The sequence below is a fragment of the Pan troglodytes genome, chromosome 1 (genome assembly GCF_028858775.2).
Source record: "Pan troglodytes isolate AG18354 chromosome 1, NHGRI_mPanTro3-v2.0_pri, whole genome shotgun sequence".
Lineage (NCBI taxonomy): Eukaryota > Metazoa > Chordata > Mammalia > Primates > Hominidae > Pan > Pan troglodytes.
The window spans coordinates 77421585-77437095 of NC_072398.2; the positions used below are offsets into that span (position 1 = coordinate 77421585).

Genomic DNA, 15511 nt, shown 5'->3' on the forward strand with positions numbered 1-15511 from the left:
CCACCTCACCTCTGAATTATGTCCCATTCCTGGGGGTACCTTGGAGCCAATGGTAGACTGATATTGGGGTCAAAAAGGCTGAACCCCTTATCTGAAGGTGGGACAACTCCATGTTGTGATATATGCTTCAGATGCCACACACACCCTTGAATCTGGCCAAGGCTAGACTTTACCTGAGACCATTTTTGCTTGGCCTTTTCCCTTCATTGTCTTGCATATCTCAGTCTCTTAGATAGTTGAACACTCCTTCAATAAATCACATGTACCTGAATCCCTGTAGCCAACTGTTTCTAAAGAGCCCAACTGAAGAGGGTTAGTACCAGTATTGGTCCCAGAAAACAGGTTCTAAGGATGGGATTCTGGAATTAGATCACCCACTGAAGAGAGAGCAATAAGGATCACATCACTGGTGATAGGTGGGGTAAGTACTGATATCAGTAGTCTCTGACATGCAGTAGCAGTGCCATTCATTGCTAAAATGTTCACCTCTGGTGAAGTGAGAGGGATACAAGTAGAGGGGAATGTGAAAGTCATGCCATCTCTGGCATTTGAGAGGAACAGGAGATACGGTCATTTTAAGGATTTTGACATGGAGCGGCTGCTGCTAAACTCCATTCTTAGCTTGGAAAAAAAGAAAATGACAGATGTGACAGATGCAGGGCAATCAATTGTGAATTTAAAGCAAGATATGAGAATCAGAGATCTCTAATTCTCTAATTGAGAGTATTTAAAGAGACCTTTATTTCCTGAAGCTGAAGAGCAGAGAGAGTTGAAGACCAGGCCCAGAATTAGTTTTAAGGTGGCAGAATTTCAAAGAAGGATGAATTTTCAGCCTCAGCAAGTTTCCTATGCCAAAGTCAGGATCTTGTTAGGGAAAGAACAGGGCCTAGAGACTTGGGATGGGATATCTGGGTAGTCGCCCCTGAGGGTCTTTCTTTTCCTTTTTTTTTTTTTTTGAGACAGGATTTCACTCTGTTGCCTAGGCTGGAATGCAGTGGCACCATCACAGCTCACTGCAGCCTCAACATCCTGTGTTCAAGCAATCCTCCTGCCTCAGCCTCCTGAGTAGTCAGGTCTACAGGCACACGCCACCATGCCCGGCTAATTGTTTTGTTTTTTATTGAGATGAGGTCTTGCTATGTTACTTAGGCTGATCTCAAACTCCTGGGCTCAAACAATCCTTCTGCCTCGGCTTCCCAAAGTGCTGAGATTACAGACATGAGTCACTGCACTCAGCCCACTTGAGGATCTTGAATGCTCAGATTCCCCAGAACTCCCTGGACCTGCAGAAGTGGCCCAGTCCCCCTTGTTGAAACATAAAACCCCATTTCCCCCTTCAATCTTGCTTGCTTGAAAGCTATTCAGTAGCCTCAAAACAAGGCAAGTAACTTCCAGGAGGATGCTGGCCCATCTCAGGATCTGCCCTCTACTACCTGCCTGGCCACCAGACCCATAACCCCTCTGGAATCAAGGCTCAAGAGAGAGGTTTAATGATTTGCCCGGCACTTACACAGGTGATGTGTGACAGAGGCGAGGCTGTAATCCAAAGTGGAACTAGTGATCAGATTGTTTACAGCAAGCTGCAGGCACTAAGGCAGTTTTCCTTTCTAAATAAATCTCTCAGACTTTCACTGAGTCAATAGAGATGGGAAACAGGTGATAAACAAGTATCATACACTCAGATTATTAAGTTACTACCCAGTCCATTTTTTTCATTAACCTTCTTTCCCATATGTAAGGCTGGCTACATAATTTCCAGGACCCAACGCAAAATTAAAATGTGGGGCACATTTTTAAAAGCACAGAGAACTTTGCCTGTGGCAACAGCCGTGGTGAGAGGAGCGTGGCTCTCTCCTCTCCACCATGGCATGTTCTCGCCTACTAATATCGGTGTACTCTGAAAGTGGGGAGGCATCTGGCAAAAATGTCACTTTGCCTGCTGTATTCAAGGCTCCTATTCGACCAGATATTGTGAACTTTGTTCACACCAACTTGCACAAAAACAACAGACAGCCCCATGCTGTCAGTGAATTAGCAGGTCGTCAGACCAGTGCTGAGTCTTGGGGTACCGGCAGAGCTGTGGCTCAAATTCCCAGAGTTCAAGGTGTTATGGGACTCACCATTCTGGCCAGGGTGCTTCTGGAAACATGTGTTGTGGAGGCCGAATGTTGGCACCAACCAAAACCTGATGCCGTTAGGATCATAGAGTGAACACAACCCAAAAATGATATGCCATCTGTTCTGCCCTGGCTGCCTCAGCCTTACCAGCACTGGTCATGTCTAAAGGTCATCGTATTGAGGAAGTTCCTGAACTTCCTTTGGTAGTCGAAGATAAAGTTGAAGGGTACAAGAAGACCAAGGAGGCTGTTTCGCTTCTTAAGAAATTTAAAGCCTGGAATGATATCAAAAAGGACTATGCCTCTCAGCGAATGAGAGCTGGCAAGGGCAAAATGAGAAACCGTCGTTGTATCCAGTGCACAGGCCCCTACATCATCTATAATGAGGATAATGGTATCATCAAGGCCTTCAGAAACATCCCTGGAATTACTCTGCTTAATGTAAGCAAACTGAACATTTTGAAGCTTGCTCCTGGTGGGCATGTGGGACTTTTCTGCATTTGGACCAAAAGTGCTTTCCAGAAGTTAGATGAATTTAATGGCACTTGGCGTAAAGCTTCTTCTCTCAAGAGTAACTACAATCTTCCCATCCACAAGATGATCAATACAGATCTTAGCAGAATCTTGAAAAGCCCAGAAATCCAAAGAGCCCTTTGAGCACCACGCAACAAGATTCATCGCAGAGTCCTAAAGAAGAACCCACTGAAAAACCTGAGAATCATGTTGAAGCTAAACCTACATGCAAAGACCATGCATGTGTCAGAACACCATTCTTCGCCAGGCCAGGAATCACAAGCTCTGGGTGGATAAGGCAGCAGCAGCAGCAGCTGAAGCACTAGAAGCCAAATCGGATGAGAAGGCGGTTGCAGGCAAGAAGCCTGTGGTAGGTAAGAAAGGAAAGAAGATTGCTGTTGGTTTTAAGAAGCAGAAGAAACCTCTGGTGGGAAAAAAGGCAGCAGCTACCAAGAAACCAGTCCCTGAAAAGAAGCCAGCAGAAAAGAAACCTACTACAGAGGAAAGAAGCCTGCTGCATAAACTCTTAAATTTGATTATTCCATAAAGGTCAAATCATTTTGGACAGCTTCTTTTGAATAAAGACCTGATCAAAGAGGCAGTGAGAAAAAAAGAGCACGGAAAAAATGATGTTAAAGTACCAATATATAAGACATTTTCCTTTAAAAATATTTTTATTAATTACAAAGCATAATAGGGTCAACATCAATAATTATTAGGGAAATCAAAATCAAAATCAGAATGAAATACTACCTCATGCCGGGCATGGTGACTCATGCCTGTAATCCCAGCACTTTGAGAGGCTGAGGCAGGCTGATCACTTGAGGTCAGGAGATGGAGACCAGCCTTGCCAACATGGTGAAACCCCATCTCTACTAAAAATACAAAAATTAGCCAGGTGTAGGGGTATGCCCCTGTAGTCCCAGCTACTCATGAGGCCGAGGCAGGAGAATCAGCTACTCTTGAGGCTGAGGCTTGAACCCGGGAAGTGGAGTTTGCAGTGAGCCGAGATCACGCCAGCCTGGGCAACAGAGTAAGACTGTCAAAAAGAAGGAAAGGAAAGGAAAGGAAAAAGGAAAGGAAAAAGGAAAGGAAAGGAAAGGGGAAAGGGGAAAGGGGAAAGGAAAGGAAAGAAAAGGAAAGGAAAGGGGAAAGGAAAGGAAAGGAAAGGAAAGGAAAGGAAAGGAAAGGAAAAAGGAAAGGAAAGGAAAGGGAGGGGAGGGGGAGGGGAGGGGGATGGGAGGGGGAGGGGGAGGGGAAGGGAAGGGAACCACCTCACACTTATTAGAATGGATACTATAAAAAAAAAACAGAACATAAGTGTTGGCGAGGATGTGGGAAAATTGGAACCCTTGTGCACTGTTGTTGGGAATGTAAATTGGTATAGACTTTAGAGAAAACAGTGTAACAGTTCCTCAAAAAACTAAAAATAGAAGTACCATATGATCCTGCAATTCCACTCTGGGTATATACCCAAAATAATTGAAAGCAGAGGCTCGAACAGATACTTCTATACTCATGTTCATAGCAGCACCATTCACAATAACCAAGGAGTAGAAGCAACCCAGTGTCCACTGACAGATGAATGGATAGCAAAATGTGGAATGTACATACAATGGAATATTATACAGCTTTAAAAAGGAAGGGAATTCTGACAATTCTAAAAGATGGATGAATTTTGAGGATATTATATAAAGTAGAATACGCCAGTCACAAAAGGACAAATATTTTACGATTCCACTTCTACGAGGTATCTAGAGTAGTCAAATTCAGTAGTCAAAATAGAATGGTGGTTGGCAGGGGCTGGAGAGAGGGGAGAATGAGGAGTTAATATTTAATAGGTACAGAATTTCAGTTTTGCAAGATAAAAAAATTCTGGAGTTGGATGGTGGTGATCATTGCACAACAATGTGAATGTACTTAATGTCACCAAACTGTACACTTAAAAATGGTTAAGATAGTAAATTTTATGTTATATGTATTTTACCACATTAAAAAATAATGTTTTTTAAGTGTAATAGAAGTATTCTAAATTTTAGAGTTTAAATTTAATTATTAGAATGAATTTTACCATTCGTCTTATTTTATGCAATGCCAGTTTTAAATAGAAATTACGAGAGCTTTTATCTTATATGTGGAATCACTAAAATTTCACAATTTGCATTTTAGAGCTCATAAATATAAATTGTTTCATTCTTATCAGAACAATGATAATACTGCATAAAACTTTTTATTTTATTTCTTGATATGTTCACATTCTACCAACACTCTACCTTTGGATCACTGATGAATAAGAAAGAACTTATTCCTGGCTGGGTGCAGTGTCTCCCACCTGTAATCCCAGCACTTTGAAAGGTCAAGGCAGGCAGATCACCTGAGGTCAGGAATTTGAGACCAGCCTGGCCAACATGGCAAAACCCTGTCTCTACCAAAAATACAAAAATTAGCTGGGCCTGGTGGCACATGCCTGTAGTCCCAGCTACTTGTGAGGCTGAGGCAGGAGAATTGCTTGAACCTGGGAGGCAGAGGTTGCAGCGAGCCGAGATCATACCACCGTACTCCAGCCTGGTCAACAGAGAGAGACTCTGTCTTAAAAAAAGAAAGAAAGAAAGAGAGAAAGAGAGAAAGAGAGAGAGAGAGAGAAAAGAAAGAAAGAACTTATTCCTTATAATATGGCAACTATGGATGGACCTATTTCCCCTTTCCTTCTATGTCAACATTTTTAACATAAGTGACTGGGTCATACAGGAAATAATGCAAGTAAAAATATATATGATAGAGGCCGGGCTTAATGGCTCATGCCTGTAACCCCAGCACTTTGGGAGGGTGAGGTGGGTGGATCACCTGAGGCCAGGAGTTTGAGACCAGCCTGGCCAACATGGCTAAACCCCGTCTCTACTAAAAAATACAAAAATTAGCTGGGTATGGTGGCACATGCCTGTAATCTTAGCTACTCAGGAGGCTGAGGCAAGAGAATCCCTTAAACCCGAAAGGCAGAGGTTGCAGTGATCCGAGATCACGCCACTGCACTCAAGCCTGGGTAACAGAGCAACGCTCTGTCTCAAAAACAAAACAAAACAAAACAAAAAAACTGTATATGATAGGGTTCCTAGGTCATTCTTATTTCTCTGAATACCATTACCTTCTTTCTGCATTGGAAACAAGTTCCAGTTCTAATGGAAAGGATGGCTTCTTGGGGCTATCAGCAACTCTGCTGTTGTAGACGTGTTGGTCTGGGCCCATGTTGATACATGTGGAGCACATGACAGTATGAGCATCTGCTGATATGAGGTGTGAGACATGAGCACAGAATTCTGGTGGACCCACATACATAGGAGTTGGGCAAGACTCAAAGCAAGTACAAGCAAGTAGACACACTTCTTGTGTGTCATGGAAGCAGGGTAGCAATCATGAATGTTTTGCAAATGGATCTCCAGGCACGAGGGAAACCAGCACGCATGTATCTCCTCTGCTTACGCGCATGCTCCACTGTCCCATTGGACTTCACTCACAGAACACAAGTTCAAAGATAAAATATTAAGAATTTCAAGATGACACAGCTTTTAACCACCAAGTGCAGTGCCCTTCTGAGAGTGGCCTGCTGGGACTGCGCTTGTTGTATGCCCATGAAGTCAGCCCTGCTTATGGCTACTCTCTTGGAGCATTTATGCATTCTCAACATTGTCTTAAAAGGTGGGGCCCATACTGAGTGTCAGTTTAGTAAGGCTGGGTAGAGTGGGAGAAGGATCTCATAAAGCTTGGTGGTTTTACTTCTACTAATACCAGTATCATGTTAACTTCTTTTTCTTTTTAATACCAGAACTTTCTCTGGCCCATCAATTCCTTGCTGCATACATTTCTCATTTCTCAACCTTATATTTTTCTTCTAAATTAATTAATAGTCTTTGGTAAGACCATCTTTGATTCCACTTTGTATCCTAGCCCAAACCTAACACAGAGCAGGTGCTTTACACTTGTTGCATTGACTGACTATCTTATTCAGTGCTCAGAAGCAAATATTCTGTGGTGGCACTTCTACTGTCATCCAGTCATGTATTCAACTATTTATTCAGTTACAAATATTTCTGGTACATCTATACCATGCCAGGCCCTCTCTCCTTCCCTTTCAGGCCTCTTTCTCATTTCTCTCACCTTTCTAGTTAGAACAAAGATGAGGAATATTGATGATTATCATCAACGTCAAGGTGCAGAGAGATTGCTGCTATATTTTCATCCCACTTCTCTAAAATTTCTTCCCATTTTACTAACCATATACTCCTTATGATTGTCAAATTTGTCCTCTTAATATTCTACCCTCCTTAGTGTGACCTGCAAGCTCAATGAAATATGTTTTTTATAGGACTTAGTTATTAGCTAAAAGCATTAAAAGCACTAGCCCAAAGCAGGGTGATACTCAAAATATTTTTTAATTGGTACTGTACGACAAGGAGTTGGGAGGACTGGGCCCAGGGCTCAGGGTAGGAGCACTCAGGGGCTCAGGAAAGCAACTGTTTACCAAAGAGAAAGAAGTAGTTCAATAATTTAAAACTAGTATAGCTGACCAGGCATGGTGGCTCACTCCTATAATCCCAGAATTCTGAGAAGCTGAGGCAGGAGGATCACTTGAAGTCAGGAGTTCAAGACTAGCCTGGGTAACTTAGTGACACCTGTCTGTACAAAAAATAACTAGCCAGACACTAAAGCCCGCCTGTAGTCCCAGCTACTTAGGAGGCTGAGGCAGGAGGATCACTTGAGCACAGGAGGTCAAGGCTGCAGTGAGTCATGATCACACCACTGCACTCTAGCTTGGGCAATAGAGTGAGACCTCCGTCTAAACAAACAAACAAACAAAACTAGTATAGCTGTACTCACATATACCCACTGGCTGATATCAGGCAGGCACTACAGTAGGCTTCTATTGACACCCCTGAGGGTTCTTCTTGCTCTCTGCAATGGTACAAAACCAGTAAGAAATCTCTATTAGAACTATTTGGCTGGGCATGACGGCTCACACCTGTAATCTCAGCACTTTGGGAGGCTGAGGCGGGTGGATCACCAGAGGTCAGGAATTCGAGACCAGCCTGACCAACATGGTGAAACCCTGTCTATACTTTAAAAATACAAAATTTAGCCGGGTGTGGTTGTGGGTGCCTGTATTCCCAGTTACTCAGGAGGCTGAGGCAGGAGAATCACTTGAACCCAGGAGGCGGAGGTGGCAGTAAGCCGAGATTGTGCCATTGCACTCCAGCCTGGGTGACAAGAGCAAAACTCTGTCTCAAAAACAAACAAACAAACAAACAAACAAACTACCTGAATGGTTGTCCCTCTTAATGCAGGAGCCAGATCCCAAGTGGAATGCCATCCACAACAACGTCTTTAACTCTGGCTCCCTTCAGCAGCACAAGCGAGCAGCAGGGTGTTACTGACAGGCCTAAGGAATGGAAGAGGGAGATGGAGGAAAAGAGACAAGAAAGAGAAAAAAGGTATGCGGAGAAGAAAATAAGCCATCTGCCATTTCTCAGGAGCAGCATGGTTTGCCCACATTCAGCTGTAGGCGTATGAGTTTATGAAGAGCAGCCGTGGGGTGGCAGAAAGGGCCACAGCCTGAGGGAAGAAAGACCTGTGCTCACGTGTCAGAATAACTTGAGAGTTATCCTGGGCAACTGCTTATCTTTCTGAGTCTCGTATCCTCCCTTTAAATGTGTGGAACATCTACCTCCCAAGACCCTTGCTAGTATTCACTGCAGTAAAGTTAACACCAGTGCATGCAATTAGCATTTATTAGTGCGTCACATGCATTAAACATTTATGGGATCTATACACAAAATGAGTGTGAACTTAAGTAAATATAAATGTAATATGAGGAAGTTTAATGCCTTAATGAATCAAGTAATGTAACATCTACTTTCTCTAATCTGCCCTGGAAATAAATCCTACTTGTTTGATGGGTGTGTATTTTTCTTTTCTTTTTTTTTGAGACAGAGTCTTGCTCTGTCGCCCAGGCTGGAGTGCAGTGGTGCCATCTCGGCTCACTGCAAGCTCCGCCTCCCGGGTTCACACCATTCTCCTGCCTCAGCCTCCTGAGTAGCTGGGACTACAGGCGCCCGCCACCACACCCGGCTAATTTTTTGTATTTTTAGTAGAGACGGGGTTTCACCATATTAGCCAGGATGGTCTCGATCTCCTGACCTCGTGATCCACTTGTCTTGGCCTCCCAAAGTGCTGGGATTACAGGTGTGAGCCACTGCGCCCGGCCAATGGGTGTGTATTTTTCTAAAGCCAAGTCGATATTAATTTGTACCAGAAAATGCCTTGTGTGTAAGGAAATTAAGTCCTAGAGATAATTGTAACAAGAAAACACAATATTTTGAATGAAAAACCCATCCAATTCTTTTTTTTTTTTTTTCTGAGACAGAATCTTGCTCTGTCACCCAGGCTGGACTGAAGTGGTGTGATCTTGGCTCACTGCAACCTCCGCCTCCCAGGTTCAAGCAATTCTCCTGCCTCAGCCTCCCAAGTAGCTGGGATTACAGGCGTGTGCCACCATGCCTGGCTAATTTTTGTATTTTTAGTAGAGACGGAGTTTCACCATGTTGGCCAGACTGGTCTTGAACTCCTGACCTCAGGTGATCCACCTGTCTCAGCCTCCCAAAGTACTGGAATTACAGGAGCGAGCCACTGCACCCGGCCAAACCCATCCAATTCTTTTACCCACCACCTGACTGTTCACCTCTCCTCTGCCTCCTCCCTGCTCACCAGCTCTGATCTGGTGCCAAGTGAGAATCAGAATCAGCTGACTCTACACATTTCCAAGCAAAGAGAGTATAATATATGCCTGTGCTCATCCTCTCACTCATTTCCTTTCTCCTCCTCTTCTCTGTCCCTCCTCTCCTTCCTTCCCCCTTTCCATCGCCTTCAGAGCCATCATTATCATCACTAATATTTTTAAGTACTGAAGTGGTGCCAGGCACAGTCTAGGTTCTTTATATGCATTATCTCAACTCCAATTACTTTGTCACAAGCACACTATTGTTGAGGATATTAACTAAACAAGCTTACTTTATTGCTACTGTAATTAGAAAGTGAATCCTAAGTAGCGTATCTTAACACTATTAAAATAAACCAGTGGTTCACAACCGGAGATGATTTTGCCCTTTAGAGAACATCTGTCATTATCTGGAAACATTTTTGGTTCTCATAGCTAGAGGGGATGCTCTAGTTAGGGGAGGCCCTAAACATCCTTCAATGCACAGAACAGCCCCCGACTTCAAAGAAATATCTGGCCCAAAATGTTAAGAGTGCTGAGGGTGATAAACCCTGAGATAAACTAATTTTTATAGGGATTAGAAAAAAATGCACCACTAAGAAAAACTTAGGTTGCCATTAACTCTTTTACATCAAATCATACATTTTTTAAAACAATTTTCACACCTTGCTGCAGTCATGAGAACTATATTTCTTTTTTTTCTTTCTTTCTTTTTTTTTTTTGATTAGAAGTCTCACTCTGTTGCCCAGGCTGGGGTGAAGTGGCACAATCTCAACTCACTGTAGCCTCCGCCTCCCGAGTTCAAACAATTCTGCTGTCTCAGCCTCCCGAATAACTGGGATCACAGGCATGCACCACTACACCTGGCTAATCTTTTTACTTTTAGTAGAGACGGTGTTTTTCACCATGTTGGCCAGGCTGGTCTTGAACTCCTGACCTCAGGTGATCTGCCCACCTTGGCCTCCCAAAGTGCTGGGATTATAGACACTGCCACCATGCCTACTGGCTAGGCATGGTAGCTCACACCTCTAATCCCAGCTACTCAGGAGGCTAAGGCAGGAGAATCGCTTGAACCCAGGGGACAGAGGTTGCAGTGAGCTGATATTGCGCCACTTCAATCCAGCCTGAGCAAAAGAATGAAACTCTGTCTCAAAAAACTAACAAACAAACAAAAAACATAAAACAACTACAAGTCAAAGCACTTTTTATCTCCACAAAGGGAAGAGCAAAAAAGTAGGGCTGTTAGCCTTATAAAAATATAATTTTCTTAATGAAAAAAATGTTACTAGCTCAGTGAACAATGGCTTCTTTTATAAGGAAACTGGGAAAATATCATTGTTTTCCAACTTTTTCCCTTTAACTTTCAATCTTGCTGGCGATCCTTAAACTAAACCTGTTTATTATCCTGTAAGGTGAAACTTTTATTTCCCATCTTGAGTCAAGGGGTTTCTTCAACATTGTCAAGGTAGATTTAAAAGAAAAGTTTAAAATCCTCTATTTCAGACAAAGATCAGCCAACAACAATGAAAAGCCAACCATTTACTTAGTTTTGTTTCATTTCTGATACTTAACCTTATATTCTTCTATCTAATTTATTCAATGGAGCATTTTCCCCATACTATGTCTTTCCTTCAAGTAGTGTCCATTGTTTCCTAGCGTTCCTAAAAAGCTTGTTGTCCCCAAAAGTTTATGTTATGCTGCTTTCCCCAAAAGCTTACATTGTCTTCTAAGACCAATCTCTGTAAACACAGCCCAAATCCCAGTTCTTGATGGCTTTCACACTGAGCTGTTTTCAGGTCCACCGCCAGTTCTAGGCTCAGCCAAGTTGGCTCAGTATTATATGTGCCTAAAGTTGCCTGGAGACATACTGGTGCCAGGAACAAACTTCAGGCATTTCAAACTTCACTGTTTATTTTTAAAGTCCATATTCCTTTTATTTAAGAACTCCTCTTCCTCTCTCTTCTCCCAAAAAATCATTCAGCTTTCAAAACAGGGCTCATTCTAGAGCCACAAAGTCTTGTTTACCCTAGAAACTTGGCCAGCAGGTTTTGAATTCTGAACAGTATGCCCTACTTAACGGAAGAGGGTAGAAGGAGAGAAAAATCACTTTCCCAGAAGTATGCAGCTGAAATTCTAACTAATCTACTTTTAAAATTTGAAGTGATTTCTTCCTTCCTTATTTTATTATAAGAAAGGCTGAAGGCCATTGGTGATGACTTTCTAAAGCAGTCCAGGCCTGTTTTTGTAAACACATTGTCTCTTGCTGAAGGCATTCTCCTCTCTCTAGTCTTCAGTGCTTCCTGCTTTTGTCCATTCACCAGTAGTTCATATTATATTTGAAAGGAAATTTTGATGAGATACTTGCTGTACTGTATTAATTGGAAGTATAAGTGAGCTCTGAAGAGACTGATGATTTCCTTCTTGGCATTCTGCTTTTTGATTGCAGATGATATTACCAAGTAAATATTGGATCCCTGCATTTGGCAACAGCCCCCAATTGTAAACTTACTCCAGATGTGATTGAAATAATCCGAAGTATGATCTAACAATGAAGTTTAAATATGAATGTAACTTTCCCCACAACTACTTTGCTTAATATAAATAAATACTTTTAGAAAGACTTAAAGAAATACATTCACCCCAGATACAATCTAGGCTCTCTTTTTCCATGAAACTCAAGCATTAAGTATCACCATTTAATTCTTATTTCTCCAATTTTTCCATAAAGATGTTTAAAAACTTCTTCCACTTGGAGTTTATCAGATGCCTAAACAGTTCTGTCTGTTCCAACCATATCTGCCTTCATAACAATTATATTCTGCAGTTTATCATCTTGCTATTAATTCTAATTCTCTAATAAAATACCCTTTCTTGAGGTTTTATCTTGATATATAATATCTAAAGTTCAGATCCCTTAAGATTTTTCTTTGTGCAATTTTCTTTTTCAGCTCAGAAAATGGAGAAAGCTAAAGAACTTCTTGCCCTGTAATAGCCTCTTTCTATCAAAAAACTGCGAAAGAGCCACATCTTAAAAGAGCATGTCAATCATCCCCCAAGCACCTTCTTTTCTGTCATATTTTCTCTCTTTAGTTCTCTGTGGTGCAATCTTGACAACATATTTTATCTTTTTCAAAAATTTCAAATCTGCCTGTTCTTTTTTTTCATAATGTCATATTATTTTCTTAGGATTTTAAGTATTTATGTCAAGTCTTCAATTATTTTTCAATGTCTGTTTTGAGTTCTCTTTGATATTATTGTTGCAGCAATATTATGAAGTTCTTGGGTTCTAATCCCCCTGTTGCAATGCCTGCTGGTTCTTGCTGATGGTAAATGGTTTCTGGGGCCACCACAACATATATACACTGCAAGGGCTCTGTTATCATCATCCTGCATGTGCCCTTGCTGTGTGAAACACACAAGCTAAGAAGACATCTATGGTGTGCCTAATGGATTCTGCCTTGTTTTATACATTTTTATCAGTAATTTTTCTTTAATAGGGGTATTTTTTCCTGTGGGAATCTCAATAGCAATTGCTCCCCTGTTTTACATAAATTCTGCCAAGCATTCAAAGGGGATTATCAGGTATCAATTTTTTTTTTTTTTTTTTTTTTTTTTGAGATAGAGTCTCAGTCTGTCTGGCCCAGGCTGGAGTGCAGTGGTGCGAATCTCGGCTCACTGCAGTTTCCGCCTCCGGGGTTCAAGTGATTCTCCTGTCTCAGCCTCCTGAGTAACTGGGACTACAGGCATCTGCCACCACACCCTGCTAATTTTGTATTTTTAGTAGAGATGGGGTTTCACCATGTTGGCCAGGCTGGTCTCGAACTCCTGACATCGGGTGATCCACCCACCTTGGCCTCCCAAAGGGTTGGGATTACAGGCATGAGCGACCATGCCTGGGCTAGGTATCAATTTTTAAATGATTATTTCTTTTAAACAATGGAGGTTTCTGGACCCCTCAGGTGTTATCAATTCAATCCTCAAATCTGTGCAAGGAGCAAGGCAGTTTCAGTTTTTCAAGAGACTTCTCAGGAGAGACTCAAGCTTCCTTTTCATTTTCTTAAGTTGGTAAATGGTTGTGTTCCTTCTGCCATTCTTTCACTGAAAGCGTACCCCCTCAGGGGTTCCTACTTTATATTGAGTCTCAGCCACAATCGGCAACCATTAAGTGAACCTAAGACTCCTCTCCTGTGCTCACAAGGTTGTTTACCCCAAGTCCTTAGGTCAGTAGAAACTTTATACCCCGATCCTTGCCTGCACGAAAAAATACAGGCAGCTACCTGTATTGGTCCATATACTCAATACTGCTTTCAGATCCCTTCTCATTTTTTGCACATGAAATTTCCTTGTTTTTTTTATAAACCAAGCTTTGCATTAAAAGTAGTTTTTGTTTTATTTTATCTAGTATATCTGGTGCTACACGTACAAAAGATGTGTACAGACACTTTATGAAAGGAAAGATACAGATGATAAATCACATCATGTCATCTTTCCAGAACCAAAAATGTTATATTGTTGAAATTTTAAGAAAAAATACTCCATACCACATATAAAACTTAACACAAAATGAACCATAGGTCTAAATGTGAAACGTAAAATCATAAAATGTTTAGAAGAAGAGAAAAATCTCTGTGATGTTGACTTAGGCAAATTTCTTAGATAAGACACAAAAAGCATGAACAAAAATTTTAAAAGAAGATAAAATGGACTTTATCAAAATGAAAATGTTCTGCTTTTCAAGACATTCTTAAGAAAATGAAAAGATTCTCTATTTTTCTTAGAAAGGAAAAAAAAGGAAATGAAAAGACAAGCTACAGACTGAGTGAAAATATTTACAAATCACATGTTTGCCAAAGGACTCGTATCCAGAATATACAATATATATAAGACATATATATGTAATGAGTCTCATGACTCAGTAAAAAGAAAGTAATCTAATTTTTAAAATGGGCAAAAGATGTGTACAGTATCACTTTGTTGAAAGTTTCACTTTGTCAGTGAAAATATACAGATGATAAATAACATCATTAGTCTTTAGGGATGTGAAATTAAAGCCTCAGGGAGATACTAGCACCCACTTGTCAGAATGACTACAATTTTTTAAAACCTGACAATACCAAATGTTGACAAAGATGTAGAGCAACAGGAACTTTTATACACCACTGGTAGGAATATGAAATAGTACAGCCATCCTGGAAAACAGTTTGGCAGTTTCTTATAAAGCTAAACATACAATTACCATATGATCCAGCAATTCTATTCCTATGTATTTACCCAAGAGAAATGAAAATATATGACTATACAAAGACTTATACACAAACGCTTATAGCAGCTTTACTACTTGTTACGGGTTGAATTGCCCCCTGTCCCCCAATTAATATGTTGAAGTCCTAACTCCAGTACCTCAGAATGTGACCTTATTTGGAAATAGGGTGGTTACAGATATAATTAATTAACATGAAATCATATTGGAGTAGAGTGGGACTTTAATCCAGTATGACTGGAGTCTTTTTTTTTTTTTTTTTTTTTTTTGAGACGGAGTCTCGCTCTGTCCCCCAGCCTGGAGTGCAGTGGCGCCATCTCGGCTCACTGCAAGCTCCGCCTCCCGGGTTCACGCCATTCTCCTGCCTCAGCCTCCCGAGTAGCTGGGACTACAGGCGCCCGCCACCACGCTTGGCTAATTTTTTGTATTTTTAGTAGAGACGAGATTTCACCGCGTTAGCCAGGATGGTCTCGATCTCCTGACCTCATAATCCGCCCATCTCGGCCTCCCAAAGTGCTGGGATTACAGGCGTGAGCCACCGAGCCCGGCAACTGGAGTCTTTTTAACAGGAGAAATGTGAACACAGGCGCAGATACAGGGAGCATGCTATGTAAACATAAAGATAGTCAAAGAGACAGAACGGGAAGAGATCCTTCCCTCATGACCCTCAGAAGGAACAAACAGGTAGTGGTACAAGGCTGCTGCACAGCGAGCAGAGCTACGGCCCGGACGGCAGCGCGTGCCCCGAGCTCTCCGCTTCCCACCGCCTGCCAGCCCAGGCAGCCCGAGCCCAGCCCGCTGCCCCAGCAGCAGCGCCATGGCCAGGTGGACGCCTACATTGACAACATCATGACC

At 41.9% G+C, this 15511-nt stretch overlaps 1 pseudogene; it reads left to right on the forward strand.

Annotated features, from left to right (window-relative positions):
- Nucleotides 1-952: 952 nt before the first annotated feature.
- LOC469580 (large ribosomal subunit protein uL4-like) lies at nt 953-3712 on the forward strand (annotated as a pseudogene).
- The last annotated feature ends 11799 nt before the right edge of the window (nt 3713-15511 follow it).